The sequence below is a fragment of the Ovis aries genome, chromosome 4 (assembly GCF_016772045.2).
Source record: "Ovis aries strain OAR_USU_Benz2616 breed Rambouillet chromosome 4, ARS-UI_Ramb_v3.0, whole genome shotgun sequence".
Classification (NCBI taxonomy): domain Eukaryota; kingdom Metazoa; phylum Chordata; class Mammalia; order Artiodactyla; family Bovidae; genus Ovis; species Ovis aries.
In genome coordinates, this window is record NC_056057.1 from 21,627,139 (window position 1) to 21,633,138 (window position 6,000).

Genomic DNA, 6,000 nt, shown 5'->3' on the forward strand with positions numbered 1-6,000 from the left:
TTATATCATCAGATTTCCTGTTCTCAGGCCTTTGGACTCAGACTGGAAATTTATACTACTGGCTTTCCTGGGTCTCCAGCTTGCAGATGGCATATTGTGGAACTTCTCTGCCTTCCTAATCACGTAAGCTGATAACTTATAATAAATCTTATTTTGTATAGATAGATGTAAGTAGATACCGAGATCTGTATCTGTCTATTATGTTGGTTTTGTTCCATGGAGAACCACGGCTAGTAATTAACACAGAGCCTTGGGCACATCTCTAGTTGGGGCCTTTCTATGCAAAGGCATAAGAAGTTACTTGCTTTGCTCAAGGAATTGTGAGGAAGGCAATGGCACCCCACTCCAGTACTCTAGCCTAGAGAATCCCATGGATGGAGGAGCCTGGTAGGCTGCAGTCCATGGGGTCGCACAGAGTCCGACACGACTGAGCGACTTCACTTTAACTTTTCCTTTCATGCATTGGAGAAGGAAATGGCAACCCACTCCAGTGTTCTTGCCTGGAGAATCCCAGGGATGGGGAAGCCTGGTGGGCTGCCGTCTATGGGGCCGCACAGAGTTGGACACGACTGAAGCGACTTAGCAGCAGCAGCAGCAGCAGCAGTGTGACTGTAGAGTGATGGAGAGGTGGAGAAGTGTGGGAAGCAAAAGCAGAAAGATTAGATCATATACAACTCGTGGCATTTTCATTTTCCCTCTGGATGGGATTTAGTGGAATGACGTGATTTGTCTGACATTTTCAAAGCATCACTCCGGCTGTTGAGTTGAGAAGAGACTGCAGAATGAGAAGTCAGAAAAAGAGAGGCCAGTTAGGAGGCACTGATTCTAATCCCAGACAGAGTTGGTAGTGCTGGTGGCAAAGAAGGATTGAATTTCTATGTGTTCTGAATATGGAGCCAGTGAGAGGATGGTGGAGCCAGATAGAGGATGTGAGAAAATGAGAGAAACTGAGTATCAGAGGAGATGTAATTTACTGAGCTGGGAAGGTGGAAGGAGAAGGTTTGAGTGGGGAAACAGGAGCTGAATGTGTTTATCTTTGAGGTGCTTATCCTGTTGGACAGTTAATTGAAGTTGTTGAATAGCTGTTCTAGTTCAGTAGAGAATTCATGGCCGGGGACGTGTATTTGCTGTGAGTCAGTGTATAGATACATTTAGGGACTTAAGAGTGAATGTGATGACCTAGGGTGTGTGTCAGTAAAGAAGACCTCTGAGTGGATAACTTGAGTCTTGGAATGTTCCAGCATGTAGAGGTGAGGCAGAGGCAGCAAAGAGGATACGAAAATCCTGGTGAGGCAAGAAGAAAACCAAGAGAGTCCACGAGAGACTGCCTTGTTGAGGTTCTCCATCTCCTTTAGTTACAAACATGAATTTCAGAGAAACAGCAGCCTTTGTCTTTCTGATCATTTCCTAACATGTGCTAAGTTGCTTCAGTTCAGTTCCATTCAGTCGCTCAGTCGTGTCCGACTCTTTGCAACCCCATGAATCACACCATGCCAGGCCTCCCTGTCCATCACCAACTCCTGGAGTTCACTCAGACTCACGTCCATTGAGTCAGTTGTGTCCAACTCTTAGCGACTATGTGGACTGTAGCCCACCAGTTTCCTCTGCCCCTGGGACTTTCCACGCAAGCATACTGAATTGGGTTGCCATGCCCTCCTCCAGGGGATCTTCCTGACTCGGGGACCGAACCCGCCTCTCTTATGTCTTCTGTATTGGCAGGTGGGTTCTTTACCGCTGGCGCCACCTGGGAAGCCTTGACCAGTTCCCTGGTCAGGGAATGAAGATCTCATGAGCTGCACCAGCGCAGCCAAAATAAATAAATAAATAAAATAGAACAATAGCATATTATTCTATTTCCTCATAGCATAGCTAAATACTCTTGTGAAAATTCTCGTGGATACTTACGGGGTATTTATCCCCAAATAATGAGTTGCCTAAGTAGTGATTTTCAGCCAGTGTCGATGGTGCCCCCGGGGATATTGGCAATGTCTGATGGCGTTTTGGTCGTCATGCCCGGGGGACACCTAGTGCTACTGGCACCTAGAGGGTAGAAGTCAGGGACACACAGGAAAGTCTCTCCCAACAAAGGCCTGTCTAGTGGACTGCGAATAACCTAGAGCCATTACAATGCAAAATGAAAATGCACAGTTACTTCAGAGAAATTTTAAGGAAATAAGCTCAATTGAGATACTACCATATGGTAGGACAGCTGCCTCGTTTTTTGTTTTTTTTTTTTAACATGTTGTTTCACATGAAGAACTAAATGAGAGCTCTAAATTAATTAACTCAATATGCTATATATTCTTGTCATCATGACACAGAAACCCTATACCCAAGATTTAATTATTTAACAGATAGGGAATTCCCTGGCCGTCCAGTGGTTAGGACTCTATGCTTTCACTGCCAAGCGCGTAAATTCAACCCCTGGTCAGGGAACTAAGATCCTACAAGCTGCACCAGTGCAGCCAAAATAAATAAATAAGATATATGGATACAGGTAAAGAATCCACCTGCAATGCGGGAGACGTGGGTTCAATACCTGGATTGGGAACGTCCCCTGGAGAAAGGCATGACAATTCACTCCACTATTCTTTGATATTCTATATTTAAAATTGATACTGTTGAATCCTGGTATATTTATTTCCTTTTGCTGCTATGACAAGTTATCCCAAAGTGGCTTAAAACAGCATAAATATATCATCTTCCAGTTCTGGAGCTCAGAATTCTAAATTGGGCCAGAGAGTTACATCCCTTCTGGATGCTTTGGGGGAAAATTTCCTTGCCTTGCCTTTTCTGGGTTCTAGTGGCCTACCTCCTGCGTTCCTTGGCTTGTGGTCACTTCTTCAATCTTTAAAGCTAGCCGTGTAGCATCTTCAAATATCTCTTTCCCTATCTGCCCTCTGCCATGTGACCATCAGTCGTTTCTCCTTCCCTCACTCTCTCTTGCCTCCGTCCTTCACTTATAAGGATCCTTATATTTTCTTGGACCCTCTTGAACAATCTTAGATAATCTCCCCTTCTCAAGATCTTTCATTTACTCGTATTTGTAATGTCCCTTTGCCTTGTAAGGTAATACATTCACAGGTTCAGGACAAGATGTGGTCATCCTTGGGGTTTGTTTCTCCACTGCCCCACTGGGTAGAAAGATATACAGTGAAGCCAGTATTCTAGTTGGTTGGCACAGCGGATAAAAGCTAACAACCTGGAACGCCAGTACATTGTCCTACTCTCTTCTGTCCTTCAGCTTAGACTCCGGTTTCTAAAACAGAAAATAAATATAATTGTAGCTAGGGGGAAACCTAGTCAATATTTCATCTCTTTCTTAATCCTTACGAGAGAGTATTCTGGTTTCAACCTGACCTTCTTACAAACAGATGCAGAAAGAAATTTCTCATACTAGGTTCGCGTAAGGCACTTGCTATCTTCACAATTAGAGTAACACTGCTAAATATCCTATCGTGAGATACTTTGGAGACAAAGGAGTGTGTATGACAATTTTTTAGGGTCTAACCAAAAATAAAACCGTTTGAACAGTTAAATACCTAACTTAGTAAGATCATTTTTGAGCTTTGGAGTTTTAAAAACTATTTGGCTGTCCTGGGTCTGTGTTGCTGCTTGGGCTTCTCCTCTAGTTCCGACGGTGAGAGGTGGCTGCTCTCTAGACGCGTAGCCTTCTCATGGCAGTGGCGTCCTTGTTGCAGAGCATAGGCTAAAGGCACCCAGGCCTCTTGGTTGCAGCTTTCAGGCTGTAGTGCACAGGCGAAGTAGTTGTGGCACACGGGTCTAGTTGTTCCACAGCATCTGGGATCTTCACAGACCAAGGACTGAACATGTGTCTCCTGCATTGGCAGGCAGATATTTTACCCCTAAGCCACCACAGGAGCCCTGAGCTTTGGTTTTTGAGAGTAGTAAATTTTATGTATTTGAAGAGCCAGTAATAACATTGCTAGAATGATAATATTCTCAGTGAGTCATCAGAGAGGTTAGCCAACAGGCTTCTAATGGTATATAATATTCAACCCAGATTTGAATGAGAATAATTATTATTTGAGATCATAACTTCTGAATATTAAAGTGTTTCAAAAAGATCATGTTCTTATAATGTCAAGTATTATTTTACCTGGGGCTTCCCTGGTGGCTAGGTGGTAAAGTATCCACCTGCCAGTGCAGGAGACACAGATTGGATCCCTGGTCTGGGAAGATTCCCTCGGAAAGGAAATGGCAATCCACTCCAGTATTTTTGCCTGGGAAATCCCATAGACAGAGGAGCCTGGCTGGCTACAGTTCGTGGTGTTGTAAAGAATTGCACGTGACTTGGCAACTCAAAAACAACAATTATTTTACATGAACTTTTATTTAAGGCACCAAAGCTAACATCTTTTTTTTTTTTTTTTAAGCAATAGCTGAATAGACTGTAGTTTTGTTCTTTTCTTTGTCATCAGTTACTCAAAACAGAAAATTTATATAATAGAGAACTACTGCTATAGAATCAACATAAGCCTCTTCTTTGTGTTCCTATGATGATATTCCTTAAGAGAAGAGGTTTCTGCAAACCACAATGTATTTCTCAGGGAATTTCATAAACAATACATAGGGGCAAATCATTCCATAGTCTAGCACTAAAACGAACACAAACTTAGAAGAAAGTGTTGGAGAAAAAAGCGATAGAATAATGATTCCCCAATTTTTAATGAAAAAATAGTTAACAAAAAGTATGGAAGTTTTTGTTCTATTTCCCAACAAGGATTATCAGTTTGTTAAAATAGTTTGTTAAAATATTCTATGATCCTAAAATTTCCAGTTTTATAGGTTTTTGAAATGTATTTTGTACTTGTTAGCTTTTAATTTTTAAGTGAGACCTAAAATGGGTGTAATTTCATTCAATTTTCTGGGCATGGTTTTTCTCCCAGAAGGTAAATTACTCAGCCTTGGCAGAACCAGATCCCTGCCTGAACCTCCCGTGGATCACCCCTAATAGTCAAATGTAACCGACAGATTACTGAGGCTGTAGGACTTCCTTTGCTTTGTCTGAAAGCAGTGTGATTGTTTACAATAGCAGTGCAATGCTAAAGAACACTGTATGATGTCCTGATAAGTCTTTTAATTAATCCTCTAATTAAAAGGATGTCAGGATTCTTGGGAGGAATCCTAATTCTACCACTGCTAGTTAAAGTAAGCATATTAGGTAAATCATTTGTGTTTTAACCTCAGTTTCACTCAAGGTTAAGCACGCATCTGCCTGCCTACTCTTCTTACAATCCGCATGCTCAGTGGCCTTCACTGGTCAGTGTGGGTGCTGGGGAAAAAAACACAGCGAAGCTGGTGGAAGTCAGCACAAGGTTGTTGAGCTGCTGCCCCTGGTTAAGCTAAATGAGAAGAGAAGGAGCAGAGGATGGCACAGGCTCAGGACATGCAAAATACGGTGAGGAAAGAAAGACTATCTGGACAAAACTAAAACGAACGGATAGCATCCAAGAGTGCCGAGAAAGGGAAATATAAGCATAATTGTTTAACTGCTCATGGAAACCTTGTGGAAAGGAGGGAATGTTGGAGAAAGCTCAAGAAGTGAGTAGAATAAATAAAACAACAAAAATGGTGACGGCGGGCCCATAGGGAACAAAACTGAATGCCAGAGGCTATTACTAGTTTGCAGTACTTTATCCTTGATGAGACGGGTTATATATGCAGAGGTGAGAAGTAAAAATTAAGATGAACAATACCTGTTCAGAAGGTAGGGAGAATTCCTCCTTTGTTAACACCTCTCATATATCATCAGCTGTTTTATGTATTCACTCACCTTTTGCATTAGCATATATAGTCTCCTACCATCAAACACATTAGTAAGAAGTTTTGGCTTTATTGAACATTTCTGAAAGTAGAGGGTAGAAGTTTAGAGAGCTTTGAAAAAAAACTATGTGTAACTCGAAGGAGAAAAAAAAAATAAAAGCAGAAAGTAACAGATAAAAAACAATTTTATTGATTAGTGACTTGGTGCTGATA